Source organism: Colobus angolensis, unplaced genomic scaffold, assembly GCF_000951035.1.
Source record: "Colobus angolensis palliatus isolate OR3802 unplaced genomic scaffold, Cang.pa_1.0 Scaffold74, whole genome shotgun sequence".
In the NCBI taxonomy this organism is placed as follows: domain Eukaryota; kingdom Metazoa; phylum Chordata; class Mammalia; order Primates; family Cercopithecidae; genus Colobus; species Colobus angolensis.
The window spans coordinates 8504578-8531667 of record NW_012121154.1 but is presented as its reverse complement, the minus strand read 5'-3'; the positions used below and the strand labels follow the sequence as shown (position 1 = coordinate 8531667).

At 36.2% G+C, this 27090-nt stretch overlaps 1 protein-coding gene across 1 annotated transcript in view; it reads right to left on the bottom strand.

Annotated features, from left to right (window-relative positions):
- MAGI2 (membrane associated guanylate kinase, WW and PDZ domain containing 2) overlaps window positions 1–27090 on the bottom strand; it is a 1457999-nt gene that overhangs the window by 656131 nt on the left and 774778 nt on the right. The window lies entirely within an intron of this gene.

The window sequence follows — 27090 nt, the reverse complement described above, 5'->3', positions numbered from 1 at the left end:
GGGATACATAATTCATGTTTGTAATCTTACATAGGGGGTAGGAACATCGTCTAAGTTCACAGAAAAGGTGGTATTTGGGCTAAGAATTCCTCTAATCCAGGTTAGTTAATAGGAATCAAAACAAGTTCACCCTGCCTTTTTCCCTTTCTTTCTTCCTTCCTTCCTTCCTTTCCTCCTTCCTTCCTTCAGAAACTTTACCTTTGCGGAAACTGGCTTTGGCCTCATATGGGTTAATAAAACATCAGTTTACAAACAGCTATACTTTGTTTAATCTCCCAAACACTTCCAGTTAAAAGGCTTTCTTATAATCATGTTTTCACTTTTCCTTAAACCATACTAAATTTCATCATTTCCAATCCCCAGTGGGAACTAACTTTTTGGAATTTTCCTAAGGTTTCACTGAGCAAAAATGTGTTCAGGAGAACATAATGCATCATATCTATTTTAGATGTGCCGGGATTCTCCTGCTGATGAATGTTCATAATTCTAGACAAAGTTAATAGAAGAAGGGAATTTCCCTTGAGAAAAGAATAAATGGTGGAGAGTGATCTGAACACACATGGTATAGTTCAGTGCAATTATGTCTAGAGTTCTCTACTGGATATCAGAAGTACAACTGTCATTTGGCATTTCAAAAACACTCACAGGAAACATGGTTGGTCTAAGGGGAAATACATTATTTATTTGCCAAAGTTTGATTACTACTTGAAATCATTTTCCACAAATCACTTCTGTGAATTGTACAAAAAGGTGTGCAGGAGAACAAGGTATATATGCCAGATTAATTTTCCATTAAAAATAATTTATGTTTCTCTTGTGACTTAAATAATAACTTTTAAGAACTATAATGTATAAAACATTACAAGTAAGAGTAAGGATTCCTAATACTTCTTACTTAATTAAAAGTTCTTTTTATCTTGTTTATAGTCACAAAATAGAATAATGTCTCGCGTTACTTAACTTTGAAATGAGGATAATACTAGCACCTTCCTCACTGGTTAGTTATAAAGATTAAGTGATTTAATACATGTGAAATAAGTAGACCAATGATAGAGATTAGCACACCAATAAATAAAAGTTATAAAAATATTATCTGCTATGGTCATGAAAGCTGTTCATAAACATTCCATTTCTTTCTTCTTTCCAGACAAGATGATTGCTCTTCCCCATCCCTTTCAGGTGGGGTGATTAGATTTGTAGGTAGAAAGGAAGCATCTATTATAAATTCCAGGAGCATTCATTGGATGACAAGGTAGATGATAAAACTGCTCAAGAAAGAGCTGAAGAAAAGATAAGTTCAATTTTGGACACAGAGTGTTTGTGAACAATTGGGTGGAATTGTCTGCTATGCAGTTGGTTGAATAAGTCTGGGGCTACAGGCAGATTTGGAGTCAACAGTTTTTAAATGACTGTTGGAGTCATGGGTTAAAAGATTCACTCAAGAAGAGTTTATAGAGCAATCTTGATGAGTAATGCATGAGGAAAAATGTTGGCAGATTTTCAAAACTTGGGAGGTAACTAAGCAAGGGCGAGAAAGAAGACTGAAAAGCCATGGCCAAAGTGAGAAAGAAATCCAGAGGAAAGTGACATCACAGAAGTCAGTACAGAAAAGAAAGTTTAAAAAAATTCCCAGAGCCAAAGAAAATATTGAGTTACTGCCTAGGAAAATAGTAGCTTTCAATGAATATGTATAGTGTTCAATTTATTCTTGCAAAAGTTTATAGTTCTTAAATTCATCTGTAAGAAGACACTGTCTATTTTGAATATGTTACCATTTAAAGTGCATAACCCCCTGGCTGGAGTACAGTTCCAAGTTGTGTCTGGTTGTAGAAGCAGACTGTAATGCAAGTAAGAGGGTTAAAGAAAAAAATTAATATTAATGGTGCAGGTTTTGCAGCAAACATTTTGAGATTGTGTGAAGTTTCAGAATTTCTTATATGCTATCTAAGGAGACTAAATCATTTTGCGTTGAACGGATACAGATACAGTTTTTCATCTTCATAACTCTGACTGTGAAGATAATATGACTGTTCTGGATACAACAGTGGTTGTCCATGAACCAATGCTCCAAAAAGCACTTCCCTATAGATACTAATCACAAGCCAAGTCAAATATGACGAGTGTGGTAAAAAAAAAAAAAATGCATAAACTCTGCATTTCTGATGCCATTTTTAAAAGTAATTTATCACTTGTGTTTTGTTACCTGAAACTTACTTTATATACCATGCCATGGGTTTATTGATTTGGTCTTTTTCTCACATTAAATGGAATATGTGGTATTCAAGATACACACACACACACACACACACACACACACACACACACACACACATTTTTCTTCAATGAACAGCTTAGAACTAGCAAAACAAAATTAGTTAATTAAAGAATTAATACTATATGTAAAAATCAACTCAAGATAGATTAAAGGCTTAAATATAAAACCTGAAACTATAAAAACCCTGGAAGATAACCTAGGAAATGCCATTGTGGACATAGGCCCTGGCAAAGATTTCACGACAAAGATGCCAAAAGCAATTGCAACAGAAACAAAAATTGACAAATAGGACCTAATTAAACTAAAAAGCTTCTGCATATCAGATCCATCAACAGAGTAAACAGACAACCTACAGCATGGGAGAAATATTTGCAAACTATGTATCTGAAAAAGGTATAATATTCAAAATCTATAAGGAACTTAAGCAAATTAACAAGAAAAAACTGAGCAACCCCATTAAAAAGTGAGCAAAAACCAGGAACAGACACTTTCCAAAAGGAGATATGTATGTGGTCAATAAGCACATGAAAAAATGCTCAACATCACTAATCATTAGAGAAATGCAGATCAAAATCACAGTATGATACCATCTCACACCAGTCAAGATGACTATGATAAAGCAGTAAAAAAAAATAACAGATGCTGGTGAGGTTGTGGAGAAAAGGGAACACTTACACACTGTTGGTACAAAGGTAAAATAGTTCAGGCACTGTGAAGAGCAGTTTGATGATTTCTCAAAGAACTTAAAACAGGACTGCCATTCAACCCAACAATTCATTATTAGGTAAATACACAAAGGAATAGAGCATGCATGCACATGTTCATCATAGCACTATTCACAACAGCAAGGAAACTGAGTCAACTTAAATGCCCATTAACAGTAGACTGGATAAGGAGAAGTTGTTATGTATATGCCACGGAACAATATGCAGCCATAAAAAATAACAAGATCGTGTCTTGGCTGCAACATGGAAAGAACAGGAGGCCATTATTCTTTTTCTTTTTCCTTTTTTTTTGAAACAGGGTTTCACTCTGTCGCCCAGGCTGGAGTGCAGTGGCATGACCTCGGCTCATTGTGACCTCTGAGGAGGCCATTATTCTAAGTGAACAGATGCAGGAACAGAAGACCAAATACTGCTGGCTCACTCTTGTAAGGGGGAGATAAACATTGAGTAGACGTGGACAGAAAGAAGGGAACAACAGACACTGGGCCTACTTGAGGGTTAAGGGTGAGAGGAGGGTATATTCATACTACAGAAATTGGCAAACACTGTAAATTGGAGTTTTCCTTCCTTTTTGGGGGAAGAATTGGTTTTCCAGTTAATATGGTTTGTCTCTGTGTTCCCATCCAAATCTCATCTTGAATTGTAGTCCCCACATGTCAATGGAGGGGCCCATTGGGAGATAATTGGATCATGAAGGTGGTTCCCCCATGCTGGTCTCATGATAGTGAGTGAGTTCTCACAAGATCTGATGGTTTTATAAGGGGCTCTTCTCCCTTCACTCTCTCTTCTCTCTCCCGCTGCCATTTGAAGAAGGTCCTTGGTTCCTCTTTGCCTTGTGCCATGGTTGTAAGTTTCCTGAGGCTTCCCCCGCCATGTGGAAGTGTGAGTCAAGTAAATCCTTTTCCTTTATAAATTACCCACTCTCAGGTATTTCTTTATAGCAGTGTGAAAATGGACTAATATACAAGTGCACCACTGCTTTTAATACCCGGGTAAATCTAAAGTCAGATAACCACTGATTTTCTCCTTATTAAATATATGTAAGGACTGCTCAACTGATGCTGATAAACTTCCCTTCAGTGGACTGTGAAGAAGCTGATTTCAGTGGACTGTGAAGAAGCTGATTGCCATTTTGTTTGCAAACCTGGTGTTTGGGTACATAGTTTTGAGTCATGTAGGCCAATATTTTCTGGGAGAATTGTGAAAGAAACTAGAACCAGATAGTTTTATATTTTCCCTATGAAAAAATGGTTGACTGGATTAACCTCCTTTTGACTAAACATTTCCAGGCAGCAAAGAGTGACTGGAAACGAACTTTTCTAAAGCAAATTCTTATAAAGATGCCTTAAACAGTTTGTTCCTAGTTTTTAACAAATGACAGTTTCCTACTTTCGTTGTCTTTGACAAATACACTGCCAATCACAGCAAGAATGTCCATCAATTTTCTCAAATGGGCAACAAGCACAACTAGCTGAGTTCTAGTGGAAACTTGCCATTGAGTAACTATGTGATGTTGAAAACTTAAAGTTCCTGGTTTTTGTATTAAATGGACTAAATGGTATCTCAAGTATCATGCCCATTTATAAAAAATTAATATTCTGGTTAGGAGTCATTTAAGTAAATAATATGGTTTGGCTGTGTCCCCACCCAAATCTCTACTTTAATTGTATTTATCTCCCAGAATTCCCATGTGTTATGGGAGGGATCCGGGGGAGGTACCTGAATTATGGAGGCAGGTCATTCCCGTGCTATTCTCATGATAGTGAATAAGTCTCACGAGATCCGATGAGTTTATCATGGGTTTCTGCTTTTGCTTCTTCCTCATTTTCTCTTGCCACCACCATGTAAGAACTGCCTTTCACCCCCCACCATGATTCCAAGACCTTCCCAGCTATGTGGAACTGTAAGTCCAGTTAAACCTCTTTTTGTTCCCAGTTTCGGGTATGTCTTTATCAGCAGCGTGAAAACAGACTAATACAGTGAACTAAATGAGAAACTTAGTACTTTCAAGTCATATTAAGAAATTTGCATTTTTATAAATATACACAAAACAAATGGATTTGTATCTATACTGAATAAATCCTGTCCTTATATAATTCATATTAACTTTGGGAAGCAAGATTAATGAACACAAAACAATTAGCCAACAGTATAAGCCAATCACATTTAAATAATCAACTCCTATATTCAAACTGGAGATCTGTCTAAGAGGGAAATGTAGAGAATAGAAGATGGTTTGGCAAAGGTAGTGAAACTGCAGCCAGCCCTGAAACAGTGCATAGGACTGTTTTTTGTTTTTGTTTTTCTCCCTTGAAGGTCTAGGGTAGGGCATTATAAATGGAAAAATAGCAGTTAGGGAAAAAAGAACAGTGTGTGAATACAACAGACTCAGGTCAACAGGACTGCGAGTCAACAGGCCTTGGTGTGGAGATACCCTGGAGAGCAATGGGAATGACTTGGCCCTCCAGAAGTACATTTCAGCCTCCTATGCGCTGAATTCTCACTTCTAGCTCTGGAGTCTATACTGTGAAACTATCAAAGAAACTAGCAACTACTAAAACTCCCACTTGTATCTGAACGCAGCTGGGTTTACCTGAAGAGCCACACCCTGCCAAGATAATTAGGGGAATAGGAACCTAAATGTTTTGAGGACTGTTAGTGAATGAGATATCAATACTAAAGAATAAATAAATTAGCAAAGAAGAAAAGAACCACCCATAGACTAAGGGAAGGGAAAAAATGAAGAGAGGATGATGGCAGATAGTTTTTAAAGATTATATACCAAATCACTGAGGTTATCTAAAATTTAACATTTAATTGGTGATGTGTTATTAATAAAAATTCCTTAAAATATGCTTGAAAGGTGAATCTGTGACTATTCTTATTGGATATGCCTAAATATGATTGTTAGTGTCATTATAACTTCTGACTCTAAAACATTGCTAAGTTGTGCCAGACACTACTTGAAACTTTACACTTAACATTCATTCTAAAAGTAGCAATAATACCTATAGGCACTGATTCCCAAGTAAACATTGTTATTTCTCTACTTAGAAATTCTTATGATTCAAATACAAATAGTTTAACAGATTGTATTTTATGTGTATGTCTTTTTATGACAAAAGCAACTACATTTAAGCATGCAAAAATTCTACTCTAGGTGATTTGCATTCTTGTATCTCATTATAGAGTCTCCGATTTGATTTTCCATCTGGTCCCTAATATCTTTTTGTGTTTATTATTGCTTTAATGAGATAATCTTGTTTTACATACCTAGATTTCATTACTATTTGGCAAAAACAATCTCTACCCTGATTTTACTCTCATAAATACCTTAGCCCTAACCTTGGGGCTCGGTGCAGTCTGGTATGAGATACTTCTAAAATAGTAAAATGGAAAGAAAAAGAATTCAAAGTAAAATGTAAGTAAAGGTTAGTCCTTTATCTCTTAAAATCAGAACAGATAGACTGTTTCCCTTTATAGGATTAATCTATATCCACCCATATAATGCCTCATTGAAGATTTACCATGATAAAGTAATACATTGGTATATCTTGCATTAAAGCAGAATTTGCAAGAATTAAATAGATTCCATGAAGATTTTCCACTGATGGGGACTGACAGGGCTTAAAGTTGATAATTCAGTTCTTATTTAACAGTCATAAATGTTATCTTCAATCTGTGCTATCAACTAAAATTTTCTTCATTCGAATGCATTCATATTCATGTGGCTTCCTTTGAAAAGACTGAAAACCATTCCTAAAACTCAGACAGGAAGAGCTCAATGAAAAGAAATTATGACCTATATCCACTTTAAGATTTATTCACTGATAAGCTCACTTCACTATAGGTTTAGGTTGCCAATAAAATTCTCTATAATTTTGAAGCCATCATCTTTCAAGAAGAATTCAGAGCCTTTTCTGATTTCTCAGCATGACAGAGTAAACTGGCAAAGCACAGTAAATGATTAGGTATTTACTTATTTATTTATATTAGTGAACATACAGTGCTTACTGTGTCCCAGGCATTCTTCTAAGTATTTTACACATGTTAATTCATTTCGTTCTAGATATCATATAGCCTCCTTGGGACTTAATGGGAGAATATGTTTCAAAAAAGAAGTGTAATGGTGTCTGTAAATACCAGCTCTCTATATTTTGCTAAGTGCATCTTTAATAACACTAACAATAACTGCTACTTATTGAATGCCTCCTAAGTGGTAAACTCACCCTCACATCAACTCTTTAAGATAGGTATCAATAACTCCATTTCATGAATGAGTAACCCCTAAGTGTTATAAATAGTTATTACCAGAGGCAAATATCAAGGACTCCAAACACTTTGACTCTAATACTCATTTTTAAAAGTACTTTATAAGACATTTTTCTCTTTTTAGTTCCAATATTCTACTTTTCTTAATATTACTCGGTCAAACTCCTTCCTATAAAAAATACCCCTCCCATCTGTCTCCTCCTCTCTATCCCTGCTATTAGCACACTAGCTACGCCCTCATCATGCCTCACTTGTACTTCTGCAAAAGACTCTTAACTCTCCCTTTCAGTCCACTCTCCACACTTCCAGTGAGTTGATCTATAGGAAACATAAATCTGATTATATTACTACCTGTTTAAAATGCCTTACTGCTTTCAGAATAAAATCTGACATCTTAACCATGACATACAAAGCCTCTAATGAGATAGAGCCCATGGCCAGCGCAGCTTCATTTCTCTCAACAATCCCCCAGGCCTCCCTGTCCCCACCTGCAACATACACATCCCCACACCCTCCCTCATGCTTCAACTAGATAAACTGTTATTTTGCTGCCTCTGTGCCTCTGCAAATTATCATCTCTCTATGGAAACGTGCTTTATCTCCTTCTTTTCTAAGCTCCTACATATCCCTTAATACTTACCTGGGATTTCATCTTTGGTGGGAAGCTGTTTTAGATGTCTCCAGCCTAGGTCAGTTGCCTGGCCTGTGTTTCACCATTAGAGCATTCATCATACTTCTCCCATGTCTGTGGCCATCACTTCCGTTCAAGTTTATTTTCTGACTACACTGAGCACCATACAAACTAGAACACACAGTACAAATTACATTTACAATCGCAGTCCTCAATGAGTTTCTTAGGAGCTTAGTTGAAATAGGCCCTGAAGATGGCTTGTTATCCAACAGAATTTATATGTGTTTCTGCCTTAGCTAATTCCTCATTTCTCATCTTCAGCTGCTGTCCTCAGCTATATTTCTTAGTATCTTCTGTGCTTGGCTCCTGGCATTTACACAAGATCTTTCGGTATTGACTTTTTGCCTGGTCTATGTTTGTAGGATCACAGATTAAACACTCTGCTCCCTCATAACTTTCCAGTATTGACCCTGTACAACAAGTTTCTCTTGTGTCAATCCTACATCCAGCCAGGTCAACACAGTCTTTTCATGACTCTTCTTTTAGGTCACAAACCTAGAAGTCATCAAGCCTTCAAACAGAACTTTCTAAGTTATTAACATATCCGGGAGGGTAAATTCGGCGCTCAACAGGGAAGGGATCTTTAATAATAGTTGCCTCATGCTAAATAACCATTGCTAACAGAATGGTTATTTCTGTTAATAAGTACATATTACCACATACTAAGTACATATTCCATTATTTAATCCTTGCAGCAGACAAGATTACACACACTTTACTAAACAGGAAGCTGAAATTCAGATAAGTTAGTACCTAGTACAAATTCACATAGCTAGATAACCATCAAAATCAGGACTAATGCTAATTTTAAATCCTTTGCCAGCCCCGTATGATCCTGATTGAGTGTAAGTACCCTGGGGATTCCCAGGTCTTAGCATAGGTGGTGCAGAGAATCCTATGTTTGGGGAGAGGGTGTAGGTAATGGATACCAAATCACTCCATATTATCCCCATCAAAGAATGTGACTCTTGACCCATTCTTAGAGAAGCAAACTACAACATAACAAGGAGGAAGCAAGCTTAATCTCTGAATGAATCTGGAGTTTTATCTGTCCATGGCACAATAATACCAACCACATTCCTCAGGGGGCCATTGCAAGAGTGGGTACAATATCCTATTGATGAACTGTAATGATCGAAGGAAGACATGAGTTGAGAGCTTAACAGAGAGAAATGCTCATAAAGCTCAGAATATTGCTACTGATGGAATGATTAAATGCGACTTGACACAAAAACATATGCAACTCTTGAAATTCAAAAGATATAAAAACTCTAGATAGTCATATGGTTTGTCAATCCACAGGTAACCCCTCTGTGCTTGTAATTTCACAGTGTCATCCATGCTCTGAAAAATTGATGATTAGTACCAAAGGAATCTGAGTTTAAGCCTGGCAACTAAATCAAAAAGTAATGCTGTTACCATCTAGAAAATACTTACACCACAACTTTAAAATGGAATCAATGAATGTTTGACTGCTTGATAGGTAAGCTCTGAGGATACAATTAGTCTGGCAATTCAAATCAGCTAAGTCTTTATAAATTCTCTCTTTGTAATCTAATGCACGATGATCACCTTATCACTTATAAGGACTTTGCAATATACAAAGGACTGAGGTTCATACTCACATTTAGTGATATGAAGTTCACAGGATATATGTGTATTAAACTTGCACGTCATTGAAGGCTATGTATATAATTAATTAGACTCAACAAAGGAAACATTCATTGTCTATTTGGGGTCTGGACTATGCTCGCATCAGCATGAGCCCCCTACTAGGTCTCAGACTAAAGATGTGTCAAAAGCAATCAAATAGTTTCAGAAGAGTATATATAAGAATAAGGTAATATTAGAAATATGAGCAAGGAATGAAGGTTGCAGAGAGGAGGGATGTTATTACCTCGAAAGGGTGATTTCATAATGTTTATGTGTAAAATGGAGGCAGGAATAAAACGGGTGAATTAGATCATCCTTATAGTCTGCTTTTGCTCTATAGTTTTGTCCAGTCTATATATTTGCCAGATTATTTCCATTTTGTTCTTTTTTCCTTTTAGAGCCATATTTTCTGATTATGACCTTTGGAAATGTTATGTTCGGAAATTTCCATGATCAAGGACTGACTATGGAGTCTTCATTCTTAGGTCCGCAGCTTCTCTTCTTACCTCCTTCCTAAGAGCTTTGTAGGATACTATTGCTCTGGCATATCTTCTCCAGAGACTGAGTAGAGAAAGGAGGTGGAATTATAATCAGTCAGCTTCACTTAGGAAAGTTCTTGTGAAAGTTTGATAGAAGAGAGAGTTGATATTTAAGGAAATATTTTTTCATATAAAAAAGCAGCTCTTAATTACCTGCAGTAATGGAGAGCAGTGATGTGTATCATCCAAAATGGTGGATAATTCAAAAACTATTTCTATTTGACTTTGAAATGTAATTTTGAACTTGCATTTGAATATAAGTATGGAACCAAGAACTTAAAGAGTCCTAAGCTTTCTATCTATCTTATACACACTCTTCTTTAGCGAGACTAGGCAATTGCATGTTTGAATTATAAGACCTTCCTCCACTGGACTGCAGGTTAAGTCTGGGTTAAAAGGAAGAGAGCTAGTGACAATGTCAACAAAAATAGCTAAGCAGGCCATTTCTAAAAAGAAATTTAAATAAAAGTTATCTTAGCTGATGTAGAGTTTGGCTACATATTGCTTGATTATATACACTTGTCTATGAACCAAGTTCCCAGTTACAGTAAATCATTTAAGCTGAATACGATGCACATCATTTCAAGCTGATGGAAAGATGACAGATAAAGTTTGTTCTGTCTGACTCCCTCACTGAATGCCTGCCTGGCACTCTGAGGAAGCCACAGCAGGGTGTCTTCAGAAGCTATTTCCAAACAAATTTAGACTTGTCTTACACATGATGAGAGCTATTTATAAAGATTGTATAACCAATAGCTTATAATAGACACCTCTGTCAATTGCATTTATAATGAAAAGATCTAACACAAGAAGGCGTTGATTCCCAGTGCAAGCTATGGTTGCAGTATCTTTGCTTTTTTATCAACTAAACTAACTGGGGAAAGGGAGCATGATAAAAGTCACTGCACTTCATTGAAACTTGAATTGAGACCTTAAAAAGAAGTAGAGTTTCATCAAACTATACAAAAGAGTGAAGGGCAGTAGGTGTATTTCAGTTGGTCAAGTCAGAATCCAGCAATCATATCGAATGACAAGATCTAATCTCAGAAATGATGGGTAAAGACATTATTATGTGAGGATCTTTAATAACTTCTACTGTTATCTGTTTAATTGATGTACAAAAGGCACAAAGATTTAAAGAATTGAGAGAAAAGCAGAAGAAAACAGCAAAAATCAAAGAGTTTAAATCTTCTATCCCCTCTAAGACAAATGGAAAGCAAAAATCAATAAATTACAAAAAATCTAATTTTAGTGTGAATGTTTTGAAACTATCAGCAGTCTGTAGTAATTGTACAGGCAAAGATTTTAGCATTGCAACAATCTAAGATGGGATGGGAATTTACATTGGAAAATAAAAACATTAGACCTGTAATCAGAAGAATGGAAATGAAAACCAAAATTACTTAAAACTTTTTCCCCCAGAAATATGCTTTTTGAAATGTGAGACTATGTTTGAAAGCCTGTGATTTTCTTATTTTACAAATGTGAAATGTGTTCAGTGATGACTATGAGATGACAATTTGGAACCTTGAATTTAGTCTCCTAATTTACTCCTAATTTATAATGTTACCTTTTGCATAATGTTTATTAATTTGGGGTAAAGTGCTGATTAATTCATTTTAATAAGCATTTCTTGTGTACTTATGTACTAAGCTCTATGCTTGGCACAGGAGCTATAAAATTAAAGAGGCCCCGGTTACAGTCTTGGCATGTTTGATAAAGTCAGTGGGGGTAAAGGCAGAAAGACAAACATGCGGTGTAAGATGACACTTTGACTAAAACTACATACAAGTGGATATGGCACTAATAGACAGTGACCATCTCTACATGGGATGAGATATATCAAGGAATTCATTGACAAACTCAGTCTTACAGAATCTCTGTACATCTAAGGTATTTGCCAACTATCCCTCTTCTGAAAGGACAAGAAGTCAAAATCCTCATGAAGCCTTGAATGGAGGTAATTTAAAAAAGAACCTTCAAAATATGTAACAGCTCTTTTCAGAGCTGTCATACACAAATAAATGTAAAATCTACTACTACTAGCTTTCCTTTAACAGTATCACAAAAAGAGGTACTATGTTGATTCAGTGTATACTTTGTATACTCACAAAGCATGGAAAAGTGCATGGAGAACCACGCATACAGAACATTTTACCTCATGTATTCTTAACTGATTTTCTAACTTTCGTGTTTAGCAACCATGCTTCATCAAAAAGATCCAAGTGTTAAATAAACAAATCTAGAATTCACAGTTTGTACTCTCCTTGTGCTTCCTCATTTTCTGTTATTTCTTTTCGGCTTGGGTAAGCAAACTATGTTACTATGTTACTGCCACATTCTTCCCCGTCACCCCCCCCCAATTGAGAATAGTTTCCCATGTTTTCAATAGAGCACAGTTGTGTGATGTGTGATGTGTGTTGTTGGGGGAAGAGGTGAAAGAAAGGGGGGAGCAAAAAGAGAACATACTTGTGTAAATGTGCATAGTGTACATAAACATATATGAAGACATGGTCTTCTAGACACAGAGAAAAAAGAAATATAAATGAACATGAAGTGTGGAAACACATGTGTAGTCAGATGGATCAGTGTCCTTAGGGGGCAAGGTTTCAAAGTTCAGTCTACCAAACCCTTCTAATTAAAAGAACATTTTAATACCCAGTTCTGCTTTACTTTGTAAGTGTTTTCTCCCTTCTGTTTGTTTTCTTTACTAAAGTCACAGCAAGGGCTGTGCTGAGCCTCCAGTTCATCTAAGCTACTCGGTGCATGCCCAGACAGCAAGAAAATGGTTTCTCTGGCAACAGGAATTACGTGAAATCTGTGTGTTCTCCCCCACCTTCCATCTGATTCCTATTCACTTAAGCTGTTCACATATAGGCAACAATGAGGCACTGGAAATCTAATGAGCAATTCAAATTTATTGAGCTGGTTCATGGAGGCTGGTACTGTGAGCATCTTCATTTCCTGTGTACCAAGGAGCAGAGTGTGTTTGTTGTATGTTATCTGTATTATTCAAGAAACATGCACTGTCAGCAAATAACCCAAACCAGATAAAATCAGATGAATATCAAAAATAAGAAGCATATGAGGAATTTACTTCCATCGTGGTAGGAGGGAAATGCAAAGGCTTTCAGGTGCTAAACACAGCTTTGAATTTTCCAAAGATGCTGAGCCATGGAAGCCACAATGATTTAAAACAGCCTCATATTATGTCTGAAACCCAAGAGGGAATGGCAAGAGCTTTGATTAAATTGCTTTGAATGTCAGCTTTTTTATTTCTAAGGAATCATACTGTTTCTCCATGACTAAAGCTCTAGGGTTTTCAATTTAGGCCTTATAAACATTCCCTAATAATAGTTCATGATGAGACCTCTTATACATGCTTTTCTCTGTAGCCTTTGTTGAGGAGAGAGTCCTGTGTTTAGCAGTGGTACTAAGGCTGATATTTACTGAGAGAGTTTAATCAAATGGGAATTGATTTGCTTGGAGGAATCAGGACTAAGGCAAATTAGCCTTATTCTTTAGAGATTGGGAGAACGTGGGAGGGAAGGATCTATTTTTTTTCAGTTCCAATAAGGATGAAATAGCAGCAAGAAATACACTCAGTAACATAAAGCAGAAAATAGAGTGAATTGGAATGGACTCTTGAACCAGTTTCAGAATCATTGTTCTGGAAGTTTAAGAAAAATATTTGCTTCTTACTTGTCTAGAATATCTTAGTAAACTCTACCTGCAAGGAGGTATATTTTTAAAGCTTCCTTGGTTTTATCATTGTATATCTAACCTGTTCAAAATTAAGGACTTTGTCATCAAAAAGCAATAGGAAATGCCTCTTTGCATAAATCTCTAATCTCAATCTACATGATATAGATTTAAATAATAACTCAATGAAGGCCCAATATTTAAACTTTAACCTCCAGTGAAAGCTATAAGGAAGCAATGAGCAGAATGATTAGTCTAATGACACAAATATAGTAATTGATTAACTAAAAAGCATAGAAGGGTGAAGATACAAAAGACAGATGACAGTAAAATAATAGTAGCATTATAACAATGACTTCATTTCATAGTCAATCTTTAGACAATAAGAACATATTGTTTTAGATAAGGTAGTTTAAAAATTCTCAGATAACTGGCATTTTTTCCTGAGATATAAAAGTGCCAATAAGTACAGCCAACGTTTGGAAAATAAATACAAAATATAAGTCCTACATAGAAGAGACGCCTACTGAAGCCATAACATTTGGAATTTTCAATCTAGTCACAGAGCTTTTAGGAAAAGAACATCTTGGAATCATAATTTCATTCCAGTTAGAAAATGGAGATTCAACACTCATACCTAAAACCAAATTGCCCTTCACTTGGTAAGTCAGATAACCTAAGACTAGGGGCTTTGTGTATCTAGCTAGTGCTTGCTTCTGGGAACAGAGAAATTGTTCCTGTGTTTCTAAATGTGGTGCCCCACTGCAAGTAGTGTGTAGTAGAATGCATAAAGATTGACTGAAGTTTTCAAGGAATTTCTAAGCTCTGATCTCGAATTCCTTTCCCACAGAGTCACCTTTCATTTGTGAGTTTTGCTATGCTTTATTTTCTTAATTTTATTTAATTTTACCCTTTCTTCCAGGAAAAGTTGAGATAGCTTACTATTATAGTGTATACATGTATTAATCCTTGAAAACAGTATTTATTTTAAAGAGAAAATGGCCTAGAGTCAGGAAAATATCTTGATAAGGCACTTATGGTAGAAAGCAGAAGATGAGGACATGTGTTAGTAGGAGAGAAAGCAGTAAAAAATAGCAAAACTGTTCCTAAGTTAGAAATTAATGGCAATTAGTGGGTGGTGGGGAATACAAAAATGGAGAAAAGAAAGGCAGAGTGGCCTCTAGAGGGAAAACATCACAAATTTCGCACATCTAATATTCAATTTTAAGTTGTTGGTGTTTTTACACCTTTCTCATAATTCAGAAAAGTGTGGCACATTCACATTGCTAAACACGCTGATTTTTATGGAAATGTGTTTATCATGTGTGCTTAAGAGATCAATTTCCCCAGCTGGCTATATACCAGAGCAGGGACACAGAGCAAAAAACACAAAAGTTGTAGAGAAAAGTGGTTCAAGACAGAGGTGTTTATGAGGCTGTAAGACCCACTGGGAGTTTAGAGGAAACTGAGGAACAGTACTGGACTTTTCATGGGGCGCAGAAGCCAATCTTATTTACAGCTTAGAAGGTAAGAGGACCTCAGGTAACTGTTAGCCCAAGCCACAGCATTTTGCAGACTCCCACCTTTGACAAACTCCACTCAGAGTGGAAATTCCACCGGAGACTGGACCCTGAAGAAACATCTTGTGGGACAGGTCCCAGGCCTAACCCCCAACCGGGTGAATTCTTCCCTTATCAACAGCCCAGCACACCACTCCCACTCCCATTTCATAGCAATACCAGACCTCTCCCGCCTGGACCTACAACTGCCCCAGCCTGTAAGCTGGAAAGGAGGCTCTGGTGCTCGCTGGCGACCCCCTCCACAGATCTTTGTCCAATAAACCTGTATTGCTGTCGAGCCACCCTCCTCGTCTTGTTTCTCCATCTTAACAGTAACATGGAAGTTATACCACGCAACACTCCGCGTGTGCACAGACACACACACACACACACACACACAGTGAAAAGGTAAAATGTTACAATTTTTAAAATTAGAAACAGGGAAGATATATAATTAAGCAGGATGCAACATCTGGGAGAAGAAAAATGCCATGTATCAATGAACTGTGTACATTTGGGCAATGTAATATTAGTGGGCCAGCTTCAGGACCTTACTATGGTGAAAATCTGCTACACGTTTCCACTCTCTTTGAAATCACATAGACGTGAATCATGTGTGCTTTCAACATACTAGCTATGAATGACTTTAGGCTAGTAGGTAAAAATATCTGAGCCTCAATATTCTCCTTTCCTGTAAAATACAGATAGTAGTATCTACTTTAAACATAAAAAAAATGACAAATTTTTATTTACTGCAAACTATATGCCAAGCTCCAATCTTACAGCTATTATTTATTTAGTTTATTCCTTGCAACTATCCTTTGAAGTATTATATTGATTGTACAAATCAGGAACCTAAGCCTAACAGAAATTAAATAACTTTCCTAAGCACAAAGCTTGTGCATAGTGGAGCTATTACAGTGGCTCACTAGTACCGACAATAGTACTATAAGCAAATAGTGTGAAAGTCAGTTTCAGCTTGAAATTTTCAGTTACTGACTATGTTTTCTACAATGGGCAAACCCAAGATAACTCTGTGATGATGAATCCTTTGTAAACTTTCCTTCTTGTCATTCTGCATTTTCTTTTTCACCATTTCTTTATTTAACAAGGGTGGAACGCCTTCCTCATTCATCATAACTCAGTTCTTATTAGAGCACCAGCTAATTCATGCTTGTTAAGTAGAAAAGCAATGGCACCCAGGCTTGACGCCTAAGTAGGATTCAAGCCTGTATCTAAAATGACAAAAACTTATAACATTGTTTCAGATCACTATGGAGTGGCAGGAATAAATACCATTTTATATGCTCACTGTAAAACTAGACTATGTTTCCAGTGTAGTCACACCAAGTAGGAGCACATGCAGCCCGTCTCAACACTTTGTCCTCTAGACCAGGGGTCGCCAATCCCCGGGCCACAGTCTGGTACCATCCTATTAAGGAACTGGGCCACACAGCAGAGGTGAGTGGCAGGTGAGTGAGCGAAGCGTCATCTGTATTTACAGCCACTCCCCATCCCTTGGATTACCTGCCTGAACTCTGCCTCTTGTCAGACCAGTGGCGGCATTAGACTCTCACAGAAGCGGGAACCCTGCTGTGAACCGTGAATGTGAGGGATCTAGGTTGCGTGCTCCTTATGAGAATCTAATGCCTGATGATCTGTTGCTATCTCCCATCACCCCCCAGATGGGACCATCTAGTTGCAGGAAAACAAGCTCAGGGCTCCCACTGATTCTGTGATGAGTTGTGTAATTATTTCATTATATATTACAGTGTAATAATAATAGCAATAAAGTACACAATAAACGTAGTGTGCATGAATCATCCCGAAACTATCCATCCCCCACCCCCAACCCCTGCATGTGGAAAAATTGTCTTCCATGAAACCAGTCCCTGGTGCCAAAAAGGTGAGGGACCACTGCTCTAGATGACCCACTGGGGACAAAATGGTTGCCAGTGACACTGTGGGGTCTTACCAGGTCTGGAAAACTCAACCTTTGCTATGTCACTGTGCTTTTATACTCTTCACTTACATCACCATTTGGAAAAGTGTAGACTAACAATACAATGAGGGTTTGTGTTCACGTATTGAAAAACAGACTTGGCATTAGAAATATTGCATCCTTATGTCTGTGGAGAAAGTAGAATGAATATCTAGATTTACCTGAAGAATTTCTCTGCCTCCAGCTTTCCAACATTCTGAAGAGCCAGTTTCCCTGCACCTTCTATATGAACCAATTAACAGGATGTTAAAGAAAAAGGTAAAAATTTGTTTGAATTCAAGGATCTGACACATGCTATTTCAATGAATTTTACATTCTAATAAAATAAACAATTAAAGTCTTATAAATACTGTATGTCCAAATAAAATAATGCCCATTTTTTTGTATAATAAACTAAAGCTTATCAAATAGCTTCCCTTAAGTTTGAAGAAAAAAAAAAGAAAAAAAATCCAACTGTAACTGACCTTCAAATAACCCAAGCATTGTGTTGGCAAGTTTGGTATGACCATGTTCTCCAAAAGTGTACAGAAGCGAATTGTCATCAGCATGTCTTCTGAAAAAGGAGTGAGTGATAGAAACCACTACATTTAAAAAAATCATTTAGTTAGAATTATGATCATGTACGGGGGTTCATGCAGGATCTTGCATGAAGAAAATAAGCAAGTTGAAAGCCTCTTTTTTACTTCCAAAGACAAAGGTCGTGCCAAGGATTTGGAATCCTATTGCTGCTATTAAGAGCTCTTTCTCTGCATTAAATTTGTCTCAGCAAAGCAGGTGTTTGACATATGAGGGGCCTGGCTGCAGTACTATCAATAGTTTCCTTACAGGGGACTTATTCTCCAAACATACCTCTCTTGTGGACAGAATTTAATTTGATCCATCTTTTCTAGAGTGTAGATGTTTGTGATTATTTTCTCAAAATAAGTAAAAAGGTTAAATAGAGGTGAGACACAACTCCTGTTTAATGTGTGCAGTAATCTTTCACTTTATATAATTTATCATCTATACTTTTAGTTATTATATTTAGTTAAATCTACTCGGTTATCTTTCATTCACTATGAACTCATAATCTACAAAAATATATCAAATGGTTGCATTTCCAGATTTTCCAGAATCATGTATTCTAGTACTGTGGTTAGATAAAATTAACTAAAATGGAGATAAATTCTTTTATAAATATGTCAAAATATATCTAATTAACTATATATAAAATTATAAATAAATCCTGCCTTCCTAAGAGGGATAAATTTAGAGGCAACATTTGGAGAAACACGGTAGTGACATCTGATAAGTATGACTTTGTTTTTCCCCAAGCTATAAATAGTAATAGCTAACACTGAATGCTTCCTATGTGCCAGTCATACAACACTGAGTGTGTACTAACTCAATCCTTATAATACACCTATGAGATTCAGACTATTACAGATCTCATTTTATGGATGAAGAAACTGAGGTACAGAATAAATAACTTGCTCCTAGACACAGCTAGTAAGTGAAGCTGAGATTTAAATCTGGACAGTATGGGTCTAAAATCAGTCATCTTAACCACTAGTTGTATAATTTAGATATATAATTTATAAAATATTATTCATCACATGTCAGAATAATCTTTTACGTTTAATAATGAAGACTATGAGAAATGGTCCATTTGTGGTACAGGACACCACCATATACAAAGCAGCTTACTAATGTACAGCTGTCGTGGGAAAAGAATATGTTTCTAAATCATTTGTACCCTGGGGACACTACACGACATTTTATTCAAAGTTCACAAATTTCCAAAGGATAAGTTGAAAAAAATCATATTTTCCTTCATCAGAAAACCAAATAATCAACTTTTATTTCTCAAAGGTAAGAAAGATCAAATAGACAACCCTTGGAACTAACCTGTAGTTCCACAAAGCATCTAAAAATAGCAAGTGTGATGATTAGATCATTAAATTGTTCCTTCCGGGAAAATTCTGTGATTTAATGCAACACAGTATGTAAGGAGAATTGCAACATTATTGATCGAAATCTAAAATGGAGATACAGGGGGCCTAACCATTTTTCTAGAAGAACTCTGGAAGAAAGAGTTGGACCTAATGTTTAAAAAGCTAACATCTAACATTAACTCTAGTAAGCAATTATACCATTGCTTAAACCAATATTGCATAACCAAGAAAAAAAATAGGAAATCTATGTATTCTGTTTACAGTTTTACTCACCCACACTGTACTAGTTCTTCCTCATTGCTGGGTCCTCTCTGATAATAAGTGGAGTTTTTACATAACATCTTTTAGGTCACCTAAGCAGTGATGCATAAAATCGTATGCCCAGAAAAACAATGAAGTCTCTCAGCATATAGTTGCTATCAGAGAATGACTAAGGTACCATAAGAATTAGTATCAAATAATCCTAATATTTGTAGGTCCCTTTAAAAAATCAAGAATATGCCTGTACCTTCAAGTTACCAAGTACAGTACATATTTATCACATATGTGGGTTACCTGATACTTTAGAAAGTAGAGAATAGAGATCCCCTTATCACAGAAGCAGGTCCCAGATAGATGTAGGATTTTGAAAGGAACATTTTGAAATCTTATAATTTGTGCTTATCTTGAAATTAAATTCAGTCTTCTATTCATTCCAATTTTTTTCCAGCCTATTAAATTGTGAGAAATCTGCAAAGAATTTATTGAGAAGGTTCTCAACTAAGATGGTAGCTTTTTACTAAGAAACTGATTAAATCAAGGCTGAAGGGTAAGCTTTGTTCGGACAAGCTTTCCTAGCTAGCATCCAATGAGTATTAGAATTTCCAAGTCTAATTTATAAAGCCAAACATAAACAGATAAAAATAATTTTTATTTTCTTCAAGAGAAGAGAAAAATGTAAGGTAGAGTGAAGTAACATTTAGACTCAGAAAATTTAAATCAAAGAACGGACATAAACAACTAGCAAATCTGATTGTTTGGATTTTAATAAAATGCATTTTATAATCTATTATTACTTTTAGTAAGAGAAAAATATTATGGAAAAACTTTATTTTATTTGTAAACTATATCTTGGCCCAAGGAAATAAGTATATGTAATTAACTAAAACCCATAAAAGGTATGACTCTAATATTGCCAATGAAGATTTAACATAATATTCTGTAACAAATGTAGCTCATTCTGCTCTTAAAACATGTAATTCATTACCTCATTTGAATGTATTGTTTAATCTAGGAAATTGTATAATAAATAGCAGTAATAATATGGGAACAAACAATGTAGTTTTACTTTCATAACTAATATCCACCAGTAAAACTAAAATTTGAACCATGAGAAGGTGATATATCTAATCACGAAACTATCAGCAGGAAATAGCACAACACTTTTAACCCATTATTTGTCATATTTCTGCATGGGAACGTGTTTCAAAATAGGTTTCATAGGCCTAACACATAACGCAGGAATAATCTCACAAGTAATTTTGAGACTATATTCATAGTCACCTTTCCATATTCAAATGGTACAAAATGAATTTCTACCAAAGACACTATTTTCATTCTTATTAGAGTTATTTGCTCAAGATTATAGCGATAAAAATATGTATCTTAAATCTCATCATCAAAAAAGCCCAGAACTCTGGCTTCATTTTCAGGCACAATACCACAATGGCGAAACATCAGTATCGGTGTTGATTTATTAGTTAATAATGTAAGCAGTAAGACATGGGCTAAATTTAACACATACTCAAAACAACCTCTGTTAAATAATTTAACATGAATGATATTAAGGACAGTTAAATACATTTGTTTCTTAGACAATTTGTCTAAGAGTCTTGAACTCTTTTGTGAGAATCCCTGGGGGAACTTAAATGTGGGTACTTATGTTTTATAGGATTGACAAAGAATAGTCTAAAATCAGCAGTCATAGCCCTCCTTAAGCCACATAGCTTAATTATAGAATAATATAATCATAGAATTATAGTTGGCTTATCTAGTTGATGCAATTCATATTAAAGGAAAGGGAAGATTTAAGAATGTGGAAATTATTACCAAAGAGCACTCAGTAAAGTTGCAAAGAGAAAATTGTTAGTAAATCCCAGGCCACCTTACTATATTAAGTTGTTTGTTAAGCATTGCAATAATCAGGGAAGTATCCATACTTAGAAATGCATGATTAATCTTTTAAATAATATCCTAATATTGTTTCAATCTACTTTATAATCTTTTGTTTAAAAGAAAAATCAAACTGTTATGTTTTTTGGTCAATATATATGTTTATAAGATGGCCTTATAAATTCTATTGCTCATTGGGTGCTGGCTAATAAAATGTATTCATCCATTTTCTTTCAATCAACCATATTTATTTAGAACTTATTAAATTCAAGGAGGCCTGGGCCTTAACACATTTGTAAGTGTGGGCAGAGGCCAAGAAATTTGCATATTTAATAAGAACAAAAAGTGATTCTAACACAAGTAAGCTTCTGACCAAGTATTGCAAAACACTGATAAGGGACTGCTTCAAGGGGTAGAGGCAATGACAACATCATGAAGGATGCAGTATTTGAGGTGTTTCTAGAAAAATGGGTAAAATTGGGGTATGTAGAGATAGTATGAAGGGCAATTAAGAAGAGGAAGGAGACTAAGTTAGGCACAAGAGCAAGAAGGTGTAGAGTGAGGAAATAACCAGTGGCCTAGATTGGCTAACAATAAGAAAATTAGAGAGTAATATAAGAGATGACTACGGGTCAGAGGGAAATTGATTTGGATCAGTAATGTCAAAAACAGGGAGTATTGACTCTACTAAACACATGACAGAAAGTTTCTAAAATTTCCTGAGCAGGTAAAAGCTTAATTCAAAGTATAAGGGGATAGATGGTGAGAAAGATAGCTGAAGCCATGGGAGGAGGTAAGGTTGCTGGGGAGCCTAAACAGAACACAATGAAGCCAGACTAAGGAATAACATTGAGGAGTGTCTACTCTTGATTGCCTGGAGAAAGGGGAAAAAGAAGGAAAACTGGGTGATAATGTTACCAAAACACCAGGGGTGTGGTCTAGGTCCTGCTGCTTGCTGCACAGAAAGTCAATCACTGAGACAATGAGTACTGCCAGGGAAGAAGGCTTGAATCGGGTGCTGTAGCTGAGGAGATGGGAGATCACAATGAAATGATTAAAAAGATAACTAAATGAAATGTATAGAAGAATGAAAAGGTTGAGTCAGGGACGCAGCATGGTAACATGTGGGAAGAGAGGATAAAGACATTACATTGCCTGGGGACATCTCTTTCCCTCTCTAGGTCACTAGCATAGGTTCAAAACAGAGACTAAATTGTAATGCTTATATTCTGTGTAGACTAAAGACTGAAAAAAGTAATGGAGCTTTCCTGAAAGATGAGTTTTAGATGAGAGAGTCAGACGAAAGTGCAAGGGATCGCCAGCACCTCTGGTGGTACCATAGTCATAGACGGCAGGAAAGCAAGGAGCAGAAGGTTTCAATTTGAGTGTGCAGTCATTTTAAAAATGAGAAGGTGCAGGAAATTGATGAGGGAGTTTACAGAACCCAACAATCTCACAATTCGCTTTAAAGTAGGGTGCCCTTATTTAGTTTGTGGGGTTCTCTATTCTGGCCCTTAGTTCTGTTACTCCTGTTGAGGAGGAAGGAGAAGAAAGGTTGCCTGCTCCCGTGTGCCTCTTTGAGGTGCCAGGAGATTACTCTGAAACGCTTTCCTAGCATGTAGCATGTCTTGTACAGCAATTCCAGCACTGAGACGTGTACCCTGAGATATGCCGACACACCTCCATCTGGTCCAGGGCTAGATCACCTAACTTTTGAGTTTCACCTTCTGAACCAGTGTAAACTGTGAATAACAGCACTTGCTACTTGCATCATATTACTTCAGAATGATGTCACACGAATCAGTGAGGGGGTGACTTTAGAGGACCTTGAGCCAATTGGAGAGAAGCACTCTAAGTGTCAAATAATTTCTCACTTTTATTCAGTGAGGATTTTTGAAACGTTAAAGAAAAAAAAAACAGAGGACTTAGGGATAAAAAATGGCTAGCAGGACACATTTATTGGAATGAAGGAGGATTGCAAAGCCATTTTCTCAATTACATTTTTTACATTAAAACAACCTTGCATTTTTAAGCCCTGCAGATAAAATGTCTTTTATGAAGAAAAGCTAATTAAGTTTCCTGAAAAATATGGCAGCTAGTTAACAATTTATGTCTTTTTCAAAGCGTCAACGCTTATGGTTGTCAGGGCCCAAGTTACTAAGTTAATCTATAAACGAATCCAAAGGTGAACTAATTGACCTAAAAATGGTTCATGCTTAGGTATGGGTTTCTGAGCACTAAAAAATTTTTAAAAATGACTATATATTTATTTTGATCTTCACTTTTGAACAAATCAGGTTTATATCTTATTTCCTTTCTAGACCTTCCATTGTATTTTAAAAAAATAAATCCCCATCACAGCACTAAAAACATGCACTCTGCAACTGTTTACTGGGTATTAACTATGGGTCAGGCACTATGCTGAATGACAGAAATAAAAAGTTAAACTAGACATTCCCTAGCCTTGCAAGCTCATGACCCAGCTCTTTTATTAGTTGTAAAATTTACTGGATAGGTGTTATACCACAAACCCCTTTACATAGTATTTTGCCATTGTCTTTATATGTTTATATCCCAGGCTTTTAACATAGTAGCTCAAAAAAATGTTAAAGTGAACATTTAATATAGCTGCTCCAAAAATGTTAAATTGAAGTTAATATTATATTAAATTATAAAGATAATTTGGATAGGGACATACCTTTTTAGGATGAAAAATTAATGTATTCTTCCTTATTGTTCAAAAAATAATTTCAAATGGAGGTTAATATTATACTTAGAATTCACAACCTATCTAATCTTTCAGAGAAATAACAAAAGGAACCACTGATAATTTACAGTACTATTTCATGTTTTCTGTTGCCATTTATTTGTAACTTAAATATGTGTAAAACATTTGTTTGTAAAACTAAATGTTATCAAAAGGTTTGGAATGGCTTTAAGACTTCTGAGTATTTATCAAGTCATTATACATAAATTTGCTAACTTGAAATGTATCTTTGTCTCCACCTTGTTTGAGCTGAATTAACTGGAAGAGGTTAACTTCATAAATCTTTCCTATAGCATCTATAGCTGATGTAATAATTCAAATGAAAATAAGAGGTATGAAAAAAATATGAGCCAAATTAGTAAACAACTCACTATCAGTTTTCTTTGACTGAAGTTCAATAAAAGAAGGGCAAGGTGGGGACAAAATAACTGTTGGCATTATCACCGTTGGTCACATTTTTTTCTTTTTTTTGAGACAGAGTCTCGCTCTGTCGCCCAGGCTGGAGTGCAGTGGCCGGATCTCAGCTCCCCGCAAGCTCCGCCTCCCGGGTTCATGCCATTCTCCTGCCTCAGCCTCCTGAGTCGCTGGGACTACAGGTGCCCGCCACCTCGCCCGGCTGGTTTATTTTTATTTTTATTTTAGTTTTGTATTTTTTAGTAGACACGGGGTTTCACCGTGTTAGCCAGGATGGTCTCCATCTCCTGACCTCGTGATCCGCCTGTATCGGCCTCCCAAAGTGCTGGGATTACAGGCTTGAGCCACGGCGTTCGGCCAGTCACATTTTTAAAGTAATAAATGGTTTCAACATTAATGTAACAGAAAATATTTCTCCCAATAATCTAGAATCAGTTCTTAAAATTGATGTGGTATAATATGCTAGTTCAACTTAAATATTAATTTCAACTTACAGTTGTATAATATTGCTACAAATTATGAGACAAATGAAAATTTAAAGATCTATGTAATATGTAGCAACAATAGTTAAGAATCACATCTTTTTAGGCATCCTTTTAAAATCTGGTTTTCATTTTCTCATTTCTTGGATGATTACTAAATTCTTAGGTTGGGGAGGGTTGAAGAATTTATGTTAACTTTAAAATAACTCCATTATCTTAAATAAATAAAATGTCTTTCAGCGCAGTCCTTGAGACACCTGATCAGTGCACTTTGTATCAGCATGTGCTAGTGTACCTATGTATCAGCAGCTTTTTCCTGTCAGACTGACATTGACTTACCTTGGCTCAAATAAATTAATGTTCTGACATCTGGCAGTAATAACAGTTTGATAAGCCAGTAGAAACAGGGGAGAAAAAGCAATGGAAGGAGACACAAAAAGATGGAAGGAATGGCAGGGACATTTTAGAGTTTATAAATATCTAAGTTGACTGATGTTTTGTGTGGTGTGGAAGAGAGAGAGAGTCATGTGCTATTAGCTCTGTGATGGGGCTGAAACTGTGTCTTATGTTGCAGCAATTACCTGGCCATACATTACTTGATTCTCAGAATATGCAAATGTATGATACTTGAAAGCAGACTTTACTACACTCACATTCAGTGCCCACAGAAATACCACAAAATGTAATATGATCCTATTCATTAGAGTTCGCTGTGCCTATCAGAACTTTCAAGGCAATTGTGTAGTTCTTTATTAATGAAGAATTTTCATGGATGGAAACGCACAAGTCATAGTCTGTAAAATACAACAAACAAGTGAACTACATTCTTATTTTAAGATGTAATTGAGTGGCCGGGCGCGGTGACTCAAGCCTGTAATCCCAGCACTTTGGGAGGCCGAGAATCCTGGCTAACACGGTGAAACCCCGTCTCTACTAAAAACTGCAAAAAACTAGCCGGGCGAGGTGGCGGCGCCTGTAGTCCCAGCTACTCGGGAGGCTGAGGCAGGAGAATGGCGTGAACCCAGGAGGCGGAGCTTGCAGTGAGCTGAGATCCGGCCACAGCACTCCAGCTTGGGTGACAGAGCAAGACTCCGTCTCAAAAAAAAAAAAAATGCAATTGAAGTATATACATCAAATATGGAAGTCACAATATGAAGAATATTGTGGGGTTTTCATTTTGACTTTTTAAATGTGAATGGTAACACTTGGTCAAACGCTATAGAGAAGAAACTTGACAGCTGATCACTTCAGGCTTGCTGTGAAACAGTAATGCTCAGCTGGTTAGTCTATGATAAAGTCTAGATATCTGTTATCTGAGTCTGTTTATTTATTCTACATTTACTTATTGAGAGACATATATGGACCAGTCATTATTCTATGCTCTGGGGATATAGCTGAGAACAAAACCAAGTCCCTGCCCACAAAAAGCATATTGTCTAGTGACTGACAGTAAAAATAAACACATAACATAATACCAGGTTGTGATACGTGCTAAGAAGAAATAGAAAGCCAGCGTGGAGATGGGCAGTAATGGTGATGGAGAGGGTGATTTTTAGATATGATAGGGAATGCCTAAGATGGTAAAATTGAGTTAAGTTATAACTAGATGCTATCTTATTTGGCTCAATCCACTCTTAAACTTTTGTATGTATGAATATAGACCATTTGAGAATAATCTGCATTAAGGATGTTCATTCCCTGCAAGGTTATGGTAACAGTGGGTGACGATAGTTGAGATATTAAATACAAAGTAAATCATAGAAAGATAAGAAGGATCTTTATTTTAGATTATAGAATATTATATACACAGCCCAATTTTAAGAATTTGTCATCAGGTATTCACCCTTTCATTAAAAAGCTTTTTAAAAAATGATCTATCATATGCTATACCCCCATGAATTAGCAGTAAACAAAATGCACATTG